Source organism: Amphibalanus amphitrite, unplaced genomic scaffold (assembly GCF_019059575.1).
Source record: "Amphibalanus amphitrite isolate SeventyFive unplaced genomic scaffold, NRLGWU_Aamphi_draft 000534F_arrow, whole genome shotgun sequence".
Classification (NCBI taxonomy): domain Eukaryota; kingdom Metazoa; phylum Arthropoda; class Thecostraca; order Balanomorpha; family Balanidae; genus Amphibalanus; species Amphibalanus amphitrite.
In genome coordinates this window covers 88001-101861 of record NW_024882028.1, presented here as the reverse complement: position 1 = coordinate 101861, position 13861 = coordinate 88001, and the positions used below count along the sequence as shown (strand labels likewise).

Genomic DNA, 13861 nt, shown 5'->3' with positions numbered 1-13861 from the left:
AACGATCAATTGTACACCATATAGCTCCTCGATACACACCACATTAGTTCATCCCGACGGCAAAATTCCTAGCAGACGGACTTAATAATCACATCGCTATCATCCGTGACATTACGGCAATCAAAGTCGATAACGGTCTGCATTCATCACCGCCTAAACTACTCCAGTCCCATGAAACGGCAGCCCAGCAGAAGGTGAAAGCGCAGTGAACACGGGTGGTAGGACCGGCGGGATATGGCTCATCGGAATTACCTGCTCCAGAAGGAACGCAAAAAAAAAAACTGGAAAGATTAATCCTAACGGCTAACACTGACCAGACCAGACAGCTAATCGACATTGTTCTTGTCGGCAGAATGGGTAAGAGGGCTGGGACGTCTGGGTGATGGGACTACATGTAGTTGATATGTATGAGGGCTACCGTGCATTACATCTTTACGTAATGTACTCGTCAGTAGGCCTTCCCATTCACTGTCCCATCGCTGCGGCCTCAAAAAGAGGAATATAGAGCATGCGGTTCCCGGATCATTTGCAAAGAGCTTCTGTTATTTCCCGAATGTGAGTTCAAATCGTGCTATTTCAAATAACCTCGACCTCGTCTCAGAGGCTGACGAACACAATTGAAGCCATTCAGACCCCATAGGGAGACGATCTTTTTCGTAAGAACAACGATCATCGACAGGCGCTGTGCGGCTGACATGCAAGACGCGCAAACCACACAATGAATAGATATGCGGAGGAATTCGTGCGACGCGACGCATAACGTCGGGATGATCCTACTTCAACCCAGGCGGTGTCGGACGCCAGAAAGGCCGCTTACGACTGTGGGCGGCCTACGCGGACAGGCAGACTCATGACTCGACGTTCACGAGTCCCCCGAGGGACTGCCGTATGCGGCGGGCAGAGTGCCGCCGTCATGTCGACACACCCTGTCGACGAATGGGGCGACTAAACGCTCCGTCGCGCCCGCGGACCGACGGCACACGGATACTGAAGACATTTCTGAAAACGGCCGGGCGCGCATGATACCGCTACAGTCGAACTGAACCCACCCGCTCCGAGAAATGCTGATCCGGCAGAGTAGTGTCGGACTGTCGGTGTGACATTTCACACATCTATCGAGTCGAGGCATTTTACTTACAATTAAAATGCCTTGAAACCCACAAGTATGTTTTGAGCTATGGAGAAAAAGGATACGAGAAGATAAAACCCTGAGAATGCATAGATGCGAAACTTTTAGTCCCATTTTGCAGCCAATGATAGATGGACTAACTATATTAGCAGCACACATAAATGCACAAGCAATGCACTTACGCCTGTTGAAAGAGAACCGAGGTTATTACTTATCTAGCAAGTGGCGTTCGTAAAATATCAGTACAATTGTCAATTTAACTGACCTCCCAGCCGTCCATGCATTCAAAAATTCATTCATTTATTCATTCATTCATTCATCCATTCTTTCATATTGGTTTTCATTCATCCATTCTTCAGTTTGATATTGTTGAATTTTCTTCGAGTAACGTCACTCTCAATCATTTCAAATCAGTTCCTTTTCTCGATATGTTTTTCCTTATTCGTTCTCTCGCCACAATAAGAAATGCAGTATAAAAACTGCACAATTGTGTCCATAATGTGTTGTATGTACAAGGGAGCAAATCGAATCATATTAAAGACTACTTACAATAAGCGTTGTCACCACCTCTTTCCCTTGTCTTAGACATTTCTTATCAGTCAATTGCCACATACAATATCCATAGGTATGAACAAGGCCATATAACCCATGAACAAGGGTATGAACATACAGATTTATATTCAAAGGCATTGTATAGGCAGAGCTAATCCAGCCTGGCACTTTCCTGCGACCGACGAATGCACTGATGATAATCAGCAAAATGATTAGACGCAGCACTGCTGCTACTGGGAAGCTGATCGTTTCGAAATGAAACACTTGCCACATCGCCCAGGCCAGACCTGTGCTCGCTTCCTGCCTACACAGGAAGCCGTAGTGCCGGGAAACTGACGACATGTGAAGCGCTCGGATCTGGGATCGCTATCCGAGCAGATCAAAGGTGGTGCGAGGATCTTACAGTTCTGGCTGTCAACTCAATCTGCCGCGCGGCACTGCAGTAGATAGGAATTACAGGTAGCGTGCGGACGGGAGCGCGGGTGGCATGTATGAAATGAACAGAACATGCACAATTATACCTATTTATTGCCTAGTCTACACCAAAGTCTGAAACTCTCAAGAGGTCTTTGGATGAGGGTGCCCAAATATTACAAAAACGATATGCTTTATGCAGATGACGCTTCGGTAAATTGATGACTTCAATTCTAACTTTAAGTACCAGTATAACGCCTTTTGGGGCGACTAACGGAGCGAGCGAGAGGGCGGGCTTTGCACGTGCGAAATTGCGAGGGGGTACCTCCAACTGACTTGTGGACGGCACCCTACTAACCGGTCTCTAGCGATGTGCCAAATTTGAGCACAATCGGCCCAGCCGTTCTCGAGATCTGGAAGCGGCACCCTGCAGCCCAGCGCACGTGCAAAATGGGCCCCGACTGACTTTTGCACGGAACCCTACTAGCCGATCCCTAACTGTGTACCAAATTTGAGCGCAATCGGTCGAGCCGTTCTCGAGATCTGGAAACGACCCCTGCACGTGCGCACGTGCAGCAGCACCCCAACTCTGGCACATGGATATGCAGTGCCTAGTGGGTGCCTACCTATATGTCAACTTTCAGCGCAATCGGCCAAGTAGTTACCGAGATATTGCAACAGTTACAAAACTGACACCTCTTCGTTTTGCACGTGGCCGGTGGCACGTGCATAAGGGGTCACCCACATGCATCGGGAATAGTCCAATACTTGGTAGAAGGAATGAAGCTACCCTACAAAAATTACCGCATGTAAATCGGTCAAGTGGTTGTCGAGATACGAGTATAAACCTCGCAAAAGCGTCCGCACGGCCGGCCGGCCGGCCGCTCATACTCAGAAATTTCCGTTAATCTAAGGAAAGACTACCCTTACGCTCGCTTCGCTCGCTCCGTAATAAGTCTGAACCAGGCCATGTGTCATACCATACTCGAGCACTAGCTGTCATGTTCACCTAAAATTGCAAAAAGCTTTCACGGACATCCATAATTCATCTCAAAAGGTTATATACTGGATCACGGGTCGGTCGGCATTTGACAGACGACCCAGTCCATTGAACACTCACATCCTTTTAGCAAATAACCGAGGGGTTCATTCATGTCTCGTGCTCTCCGAAAACTGCATGATGAATGTTTCAAAACCTACTTACTACAGTCTACACTCTACAGACAAGCGAGGCATCGTAACTACTAAATGTAACGAAACGAGACCACTTCGTGAAACTTGGCCATTGGGCAACAGGGACAGTCCTCCATGTTACTTATGATAAGTGGGGCTGCAACCTGCATCCCACGTTTAAAACGAAGCTGCTATATAGTGTTGGTTAGATTGCGGTATCAGGGCATGACACCTCCCGAACGATTGGGTCGCATGCGGTCAGCCGGTCATCAATTGCAGTGTTCATACTCATGTCTGTTTCCATGGACACACTGAACATTGTGTGGCTCAAAGCTGAACTGCTGTCTTTTTTTTTTGGAAGATATTACCTTCAGTTAGCAACAAAAGGCGAAGGCATATTATGTCGAAGGTAAGGCTAAACTTCTGTTTTTGGACCAGCGTTTTGAGCGTGAGAAGCGATCAGAAGAAGACAGCATCTGCTCCAAAAACCTGCTTATAGGTAAGGTTAGCTGGTGTGTTATTTATAAGCTATCATATTTGCAAATTGCAATGTCATTCTTGAAACACATTAGGGCAAGAAATATTAAATAAGAATTAAAGCTTAGCCCCGTAGGTCATCACGCGACGTGAACGAGTCACCGAATATCCATCGACTCCGCAACCCAGGAGGTACAATAAATCTACCGTTTCCAACAAGTTCTTAGGCATTTTTTTTTTCTCAGATTGAGCTTGTTATCTCCGAGGCCAATGACTTTGCTTTCTGCCGAGACACTGGACGCGATTCGGCCGCCCTGCAGTCTATAGGCGCAGTCCCATACACTGTCACGCAGCCGGACTCCATCTCGGAAATGGTCGCACCCAAGGCCATATATAGACGCACCATTGACCATTTCCTCCAAACGGCACCAATCGAACTCCGTTGTAGAGAGATCGTCATGCTGCTCCTGTCGAGAAGCTGACGTAGTGTGAGTCTCACAAATGGGTTCTGTTCTGCACGTGTTGTCTCGTTGGTTTGGTAGCGGCCTAGCGGCTCAGCCGTGACGCTTTCCTTAGGTATGTGCCGATGTGCGATGTTGGAGATATTTGAATTATTTGCCGGGATAATGCACGCTTACGACCAAATACTACGCTGAATATGCATTAACTTACCTCTCTGTCGTACCTAATTTCAACAGGACTTTTGAGAGAAAAAGAACGATATTCATGAAAGAAGAACGATGGATGAAGACGAATAAATGTTGCGGCTCTAATTTTCTGGGCTACTTCAACTTGTTTTTCGTCCATCATCAGGGCATCTAATTGTGATACACAAAAGGGATTTGGAATAAGCCAGTTTCAGGGAAACCAAATATGGATATACGCATGCCAAGTGCGAAGATTATTTTATTTTCAGCACACCGAAGCAACGCGATCGCAAATACTAGTACGTGTACGTCATTTCAGACCCCCGGCCCTCGCCGCCTCTATAGCTCAGTGGCAGAGCACTGGTCTTGTAAACCAGGGGTCGGGAGTTCGATCCTCCCTGGGGGCTGGTGTTTTCACGTCAACGTTCGCGTTCAATTTTCGCTCTTGGCATGTTAGCGGTCAGATTATGCCATCGATTTTTCGTCATTTACGCATGCACGCACATATTCGCTTCCAGTCAGGCAACATTAACATAATCACATTTACGCAATCATAAGCTCTATAAGCACGCAATCTATCGTGACTATGTGGGCCCAGCCCTGGACCCTGGGACGGTATTCCTGGTGCCATCAGACCGTCGCTGCGGTGCCGGCAACAGCCGCCCGTCACCAGCTCGTGCCACTCATCTAGTCGTCACGGGAGCCGCCGGAGTCCGGGGTGCACCCGTCCCGTTCCCACGCCCGCGGGAGACGCCGACCGCCGCGGGCACGCGCCGGCCACTCAGCGGCGTCACGGGCACTTCCGACCGGCCGACGCGGCGCCCGCCCGGTCAGAGGGGGGATGGGAGCGGCCGGGAGGGAAGGAGGGGAGTGAAAATGAAAGGTCTAAATTAGTGTGTAGGGACGGAAAGTGGGGCGATTGAACAAGAACAGGTTAGGTGAATGATGAATCCCGACTCATATGGCCGTGCCAAATTTGTTGAATTATAATGAATAACGGCAAGACTCAGCGACTAACAGGATATTTCCATGCGGCTACCAAAAACTCAATGTCCGAAAGCGCTGCATCAGCGCACGGCACCCTGTGATTATCTCCAAAACACATCCTTAGTGGCACACCACACAATGCACCCGACCCTGCCCCAAATCCAGACGTCACCTCAGTCGGCGCGAGGGGAGTTTTTGCACACCGGACCATCCCATACGGAGCGTGACGGCTCTGTCCGCGTCACGGGCGTCACTCGTCAGTCGGACGTCCGTCATCGTCGTCACGAGTCGCACCGTCTCCAGCTGGTGAGGTGACGAGGCCCGGGACCGGGACCGGACCCTGAGCCAGGTCAGGTGAGACACGGACACATCGGAATACCGAGAGGTGACGCGGCCCGGGACCGGACCCTGAGCCAGGTCAGGTGAGACACGGGCAGATCGGGTGGCCGGTACATGCAGGACGGTTTCAGGAATAATATGCAGGTCTGAAAGGGTATAGTCTCATCATGCTGGGGTGAATTAAAAAATATCGATAATGATATCGATAAGATACGCTAACTTTAACGTGTCTCAATGTTTTGTTGGTTGAAGGGCATAGAACAACTTTTTACGGCGCATGTCTCATGCCTACCGTTTACGCAAACGTTTATGCAGAAACGTCTTATCAATTGTCCATCATTCATCATTGCTTTTTCATCTCTTACACCTGCCAAAGAAGGTAAGAATATCCATCTAGGTACATATTTAAGAATGTCCATCATAGCTGAGCAAAACATTTATTTCAAAAATGAAGAAACTGATCACAGGTACCCATATTAAATTGTGTAGCGCATGGGCAAGCCTGCCTCTCGCGTTTGACGCAGAGGGGCTCAATCACCGTCATAATTTACATCTAAAGTTTGACGTTCACATGCAGTACGGAACGCAAGGGGGCCGCACATCGCAGTAACTTTATGCGAACATAAGCACAGCCGACGCCACCCACCCGAGACTTGCCAAACTATAGGAACTATAATATTGGATACAGCTTGCAGGGCGTCTGTGGATTGTGTGGGCTATAGCTGGACGGGCAGGCCGGCGGGGAGACTCAACCATTTCATAGGAAAGTTACCTTCAACTACATGCAGTTTGGAAGTATTTGCTGTTGTTTGATAATAGTTATAATAACCATCGCCCTTTGCAGTTCACTTCTCAGTTTCTGAGGCTTATTGGAGTCTGGAGATCAGCTTTGCTTTGGCTCCTACGTTGTTGAATATCTTGGTATTCTAATATAATTAATAGTTTATGCGGCAGTTTAAAATAACGACTATTTTGTGCGCATTCCGAAAAGCTTTCATAAAATCGCGTTAGGCTATAGATAAGATAATCATGGAGCCCAAGTCCTTATGATTTGTGCTGGGGCCTGGAACTGTGCTTGAGTCACCGCTCAGAAAGATCAAATTCCTTACGCAGCCGAGTCCAACGTGTTCAGATAAGCAACGGTGCGCTACTTTTTCAATAAGAAGCTCCCACATGTCGGACATATTTAGGCTGACAGTGATTCGATTCTCCCCTGCAGCCGCCGTCCGTTCGACATGGCGCTGCAACGCCGTCCGGTGACGTCATCACTTCCATCGCCGCCATCGGCGTCATCACTGCCGTCACCGGCACCGCTACCGTTGCTGTCCTCGCTGGGTGTACTTCTGCTGCTGCTTCATTCAGCTGTCCCTACCACCGCCAGCCCGCGCGTCAGCAGCGCCCGCTCGGCGGATCTGCGACCTGAGACACCGTCCGTACCTCGAGTTCTGACCCGTACCGTACCGCGAGTACTAGTCAGTAGCACCGTACCCCGGGTACCGACCAGTGCGGAGCCCTGGGCACCCACCAGTACCGTACCGCCGGCGGTACGGTACCGCTCATCGGACCAGTCTCTGCCGGGCACATTTAGTACGGTACTTCAGCTCCCGGCTGACAGCCAGGAGCTGAACGTACCGAATAGCCGGGAGCAGAAGATACAGAGGAGTCGCACCGCACGCGGAGAGGACGACGGAGCTGATATCATCGGTAACACACAGGTCACAGAGGTCAGTCCTCAGGTCACGGCACGGGCGCAGCAGGTTGTCGAGCAGGTGTTCCAGCAGGGCGAACAGCAGGACGAGTGGCATGGTCAGACGGACGAGCAGTTCGAGCAGCTGATTCAGCAGCTGACGAAGCAGGCCACCCTGACCACTGCGGACGGCTGGCGAGTGCTAAACGGCCAACAGCATCAGTCTGGCGTCCCAGACAGCGTGACCAACGGCAAAGTCCAGCAGGATAACCAGTTTGATGACCAGTCTCAGCAGGATGAGATTACGGGTCAGGCGAGCGAACTCGTCAGCCAAATACAGCAGGTTGACCAGCGAGTTGGTCAGCAATCTGACCAGCAGGTCGGCCAGCAGTCTGTGCTCGGTATCGGACTCAAGGAGGTGGAGCACGTCGGACAGCTGACAGTCCAACAGGCCGGCCAGCCCATCAGTCAGCAGACGGTGATACAACAGACTCAGCAGCAGGTTCTGCAGCCGGTCCAGCAGCAGCAGCAGATCTCTCAGGCCGGCTACCAGGCCCTCTCAACAGGCCAGGCGGTGCCTAGCGGTCAGCAGCAGCAGCTCGGTCAGGTTACACAGTATATACAGACTTCTGTCGCCTCCGCTGGAGGGTACAGCTCGGCCAACTCTGTCCAGGGGGCATCCGGAGGCACGTCTTACAGCTCGCCGGTCGGCGGGCAGACGATCGGAGCTCAGACGGGTGGCCTTGGCGGCGGGTACGGCGTCCCAAACAGCCAGCTCGGCGTGACCGGCCAGTCGTACGGCGCGTCTAACGGCCAGATCAGCCAGCAGAACCAGGCAAGCGGCCAGTTTAGGCAGCAAAACCAGGCGTATAACTCACAAGGCAGACAGCTCAGTGGCCAACAGCAGAATTTTTATCAGTCACAGGGAAAATTCAGCCAGCAAAATTTTGGCCAAAATTTCAACAACATCCAAAGAAACCAAAATTACAATGCTAGAAGAAATAATTTCAACCAGCAAAATCAGGGATACACCTCGCAAAATACAGGATACAGTGGACAGAACCAAGGGTACAACCAACAAAACCAGGCATACAGCTCACAAAATGCCGGATACAGTAGCCAGAACCAAGGGTATCGATCAGCCGGGAACCAGTATGGCCCTCCCAATACAAGTTATAACGCACCAAACGGCCAAGTCAGCTCTGCAACAAACCAATACGGGGCACCTACCACAGGATACAACTCACCAAAAAATCAGAATGGCCAACGGAATAACCAGTATGGCTCGCCAAGTCAAGGATATAGCACGCCAGGTAACCAATATGGCCCGCCGAGCAAGGGTTATAGCCAACCCAACAACCGTAATAGCCAGCAGCATAGTCAAATGAACCACGGTAATAACCGGCCGAATAACCAGTATGGTTCACCGAGTAACCAATACGGCCCTCCAAGCAACCAGTATGGCCCACCAAGTAAAGGTTTTGGAACACCCAGAAACCAGTACAACTCCCAAAGTAGCGGCTACAACAGACCCAACACCCAGCACGGCTCATCAGGCGGCGGGGGTCACTCCGGCCACCACTGCTCCCACTCCGGCTCACACCACGCGCCCAGCCGGCACTACGGCCCGCCGAACAGCGGTCACTCCGGCTCAGGTCACGGTCGCGGCACGCCGAGCAGTTCGTACGGCCCGCCGAGGTCAGGAGGTCACGGTCACAGCGGCTCCAAGGGAGGTCAAGGTCAGAGCGGCAGCTACGGCGGCAGCGCGATCAGCAGCTACAGCAGCTACGACTCGTCGCAGACGGGCGACGTCTTCTACGTTTACGTGGATGAGGACAAACGGAAGGGACGACACAAGAAGAAAAAGAAGAGCAGGGGGCGCACCAAGGGCAGGAAGAACGGCTACAAGGGAAAGGGAAGCAGCGGCGGAGTCTATGAAGATGAGGAGGAGGAGGATGAATACGCGTACCCAGGTGAGTCGGACGATATCCGTTCACTCTGTCACTCTGGATGGTCATTTTGACGAAAATCAATGCAACCGACAACCTTGTTACGCCTTATTGAACATGAATACCTAATTGTTCAGAAGAGGCTTCATTTATCTAAAAAAGATAATCACCTAGACTGGCCATTTACAACACATCTGTTATACCATCTCAGACAAGACAAAGTCACTTCACTTTAGTCCTGCCCGGAAGAAGGATCTCAATTGGCCTAGAAGAAGACTAAAAATTTACAGCGCCGCTGAGATTCTGAGACATTTACGCAGCATGAAAAGCATGCTGAATTCTTTGAATAACTTTATCAAAATCTAACAAATGAACATCTGATTTCAAAAAGATGCCGCCAATGCCATAAAGGCTCATCCGTTTCTCCCGTAACGTTTGATGCTCGATTGTATGACTTATCGAGTTAAAAGTTGGATGCCTGCATTACCCGTTCCAAAAGGCCAGCTGGGCGACCCAGTGCGCATTAGCACAACTCAGCCGATCAGATCATCAGCCAATTTGGCAGAACACTTTCAAATGCAGATTAGGCGGTCGGCAGGCAATAAAAGATGCTAATAAACCGGTAAGAACGCTGCGTTCCGGTAGCTGCTCCATAGAGAGGACCGTCCAACTCTGGTGTGTGACCGGCCCAAGTTGCCGGTGGCCGGCGGTGGCGGGCCGACAAAGTTGACCGGACCGGTGACGGCGGCCGTCACCCACCCACCGACTCGCCGAATGCCAAACGCCCTCCCCCTGCGGCCTCCTCCGTGTGGCATTGCACGCCCCGATCTCCGATTGGCAGCTGGCCTGGTTTAGCGACACAAGTGGCAGTGCAGCGAGCAGGACAGTGGCCTTCAGCTGTTTTTCCAAGGACTACGTCCCACAAATCAGAGGCAAAACATGTCCCAAAGGTGGATTGCTTTATTTTGCTCGTTTCATGCAGCTTCGCAGAGCGTAGATCGCATTCGCAAATCTCACTAAAAACGTCATGTTAAAAACTGCGTGTGGTCACTTCTTACATTATCGTTTAAGAATAAATCATTAAAAAAAAATGTATAGGAACAACATTTCCTTAATCGAAGTTACAAGCGTGTCGTACCAAAAGCACATACTGGCATGATGCCCTACAACGCCGTCGAAATGGGCGGAGAAAACATCAACACCTCGAGCTCAGACGCATGAAGCGAAGGGAGAGAAGCGAAACACGATGGCTCTGGTTTCTCTCTGGCCGTTTTCCCTTAACTGCGGAGACGGCTGACCTCGTAATTGGACCGCCGTCAGCCGCGCGATAAAACACAAACGAAAGCCGTCTAGCAAAACATGGCGCAACTACGGCAAAAACTCTGCCCTCACCAAGGATAGAACAGGTACGCGTGGTTTACAATGGACGGTGGAGACGCTACCGAGGCACTGCGCTCAAAACGGGACACACTTTCTGATTCTGACTGGTAGGGAGAAATGTAGATTTTCTATAACATTTTCACTCTGATTAACCTCATTTGCCAGCGACTGACGGGGCCCGCGCTGAATGACGCGGTCAGTGCAACCGCACTGCAATTTAGCGACTTTGTTCGATTCGCCTCAAATTACTATGCATGCATACTAAAACGAATTCAGGCATTAAAACACAAATAGAATTTCGTTTATGGCTAGCTATCAAGACGAACTATTAGTTTGGCTTTCATCTGCACCCCTGAAAAGTCTATTCAGATAGTTTTACCTATACCACCGACGCAATGTCACATGATAACCAGTATCACATAAACATCCCTATGCTTACACCCCAAACCGCTCATTCCCCACACCACCGTTTGCCCCGCCCCCAGAGCGGACCGAAGGCTGTCCGAGAAAGATCGACAAGCACGGCTGCAAGAAGGCGTTCAAGCGCACGCCGTGCCGCTTCGCCAACGACTGGGTGTGCGGCAGGAAGGAGCAGTGCTGCTACTCCTCCTGCGCCGGCCACTCGGTCTGCGTCAAGGCCGAGCACAAGCCCTGGTGGAAGTTCTGGTAGCAGAGAATGATGCTGAGCAGCGAATTGGGAGGGTGTGCTTGACTGATTGAGGTCGAAGCATAGTGGAATTGGAATGTTGTGTGGGTGAGTGATTCATGTTGACGTTGCTCGTGACTGACGGACGAGTGAACATGAAGTTCATGTGAGTGCGTTCGTGAGTTTGAGGACTCATGATCTTTAATTTCATTACTAGAGCGTAAGCGATATTTGTATTTTTTACCAGATAAGGCAAAAGTTTATAGCTTTTTATTATCTAGTTGACTGGGTGATTGATTGAGCCAATTTAATTGTGTATATAAGATAATGTTTAGCCAGCATGTGGGGGAAGCGGGGGTAACACCGCCCCCCTAAGCTTTTCGCCAAAATGAGAGAATATGTGTGAAGTCTCTTGGTAGTTATTGTTTTGGTTACAATATTTAAACATTTTCTCACGTGTTTTAGGTACTTATTTTGCATGCTCCTAAAAGGTTTTCATTTATCACGACTTTTAAAAATACCTTGCATATTTGCTGCCTACAAATTGTGTGGGTAACCCCGCCACCGGTGTTGATGTTAACCCAACCCATTCCTACGAAAGCTTTTAATTGTTCAGAGATCGTGTGCGATGAGTTTCCTGTCGGTAAGTGGTAATTTTCGCAAATAATCGGTAATGGACACCTAAATAGGTATAGGTTCATCAGCTGTTTGCCAGTTTTATACAGCTGGCAAGTGCTTGGTCGGGATGCATGAAAAATATAAAATAAAAAATCAAATAAGCTGCTTATTCCCGACTTAGGAACATCTACGAACATAAATAAAGCGTGTCTTTGGAGTTTCATCACTTATCACGCTACAAACAGGAAACACCGCAACCTCAATTGGGGTAACACCGCCACGGGGTGGCGGTGTTCCCCAATAAGTGATCACAAGCAAAAATCGCCAGCGGTAAGAATGTACTACACGGTTCAAGCAAACTTATCTTACTGGACAAAGCCGATCAGTTATTTTTCGATGTAATCAAGTAAATCAAAATGAGTCTCTACTTAAAGACATTCAAAAGTGCTCCCAACTCATCGAATTTTTATAAGAGAATGTGCATTTTTCTTTAAATGCCCACATTGAGCTTCGATTACACTGAAACACCGGAACACAAATCAGAAGACGCTTACCTTCGTGCGGTCAATAGGAAATAACGGATTTTTACACTTCACATTTCATACTTTCGCCGCCAGATGGGGTGGCGGTGTTTCCCACAGTGGCGGTGTTACCCCCGCTTCCCCTGCTAACCGATCGGGCAATTCTACACCTTTTTAGGCGCAATTTCAAAAATGTAAAGACCAAGTTCAAAAAGTTTACATTCAAAATGCACGTGAACGTTTTGAATTTGGTCTTTAACTTTTTGAAATTGCGCCTAAAATGCTGTAGTTACATGTGTAGACCAAAGAACTGAAAGTGATCGCAAGGATAAGCACATTTAAAATTTGAATTAAAATTTAAAAATACTTACAAGCAGGTAAGAGTCACCGTTGTCCGCAACAGATGAGCGAAAGACGTAAAAATGGCTGATGAGGTGCAGGCTGATGATATATTGAGTGAGAGCGAATGATGGCTTGTACCTGCTATGCATAGAGAATCGTGCTATGCAATTGCACATGCACTGACTGATTACTTTGTGTGCACAAGGCACATGGTATTGCTCGGCATAATTTATATGTAGATAAGCTTAAATTTAAGTTTTTTACGGTAGATAGCCAGTTGTGAGCCGATGTTTGTTCGACACCATATAGCAATGGTCATTTGTGCTGTGTGTTTATATGAATAAAAATGCAAATAAATTTGGTAACGTATCAAGAGCCTTTCAATTATAATCTTCCTGTCGATTTGTATGCCTTCACTTACGACGATTGAAGGGACAAGATTTATGCGTACACATAAGGATATCACCGCCGTATATGTAGGTACTTACAACAGGCTGTGTCACATGTTTCAGCAGTTGTTCGGCATGTGTGGCTAGCGTTCATATATATTTTCAAGGAAGGTGGGTGGCGTAAATTGCTTCCTGAAAGCCTAAGAGCACTCTCTGTAATGTGGTACTCCCACTCGTTTGGGTCTCCGACTTCCATGCTTGCTGACCTGACCTTTAGAATAAACAGTAGTTATCTGAGGCCTCTTGCACCAAAATCCTCTTGCACCAATGCTTGGATTATTTTGCATCGTGTACCCAATCCAAGACTCAAGTGTGACAATTTGCGTGTAAAATTTACCATGCACCTGTAGGATTATGTATTGGGCTATTGCAAACAAATTTACCACCGTCAGATAGCATTATTCTGAAACCGGTTTTTCGATTTTACCTAGCTAGGTAGTTTGGTGCAAGAGGCCTCTGCTCAATAATTTTTCTCTATGCACATGCGCCATGCACCATCAAATAAGAAATAGTTTAACGCTTCCCTTAGAATTTCATTCGCCTGGTTTTGA

The 13861-nt window shown here is 48.8% G+C and overlaps 1 non-coding gene across 1 annotated transcript; it reads left to right on the top strand.

Moving 5' to 3' along the window:
* Window positions 1-4727: 4727 nt before the first annotated feature.
* Trnat-ugu lies at window positions 4728-4799 on the top strand. Its single transcript has one exon. It is a non-coding gene; the product is annotated as a tRNA-Thr (tRNA).
* Window positions 4800-13861: the final 9062 nt, after the last annotated feature.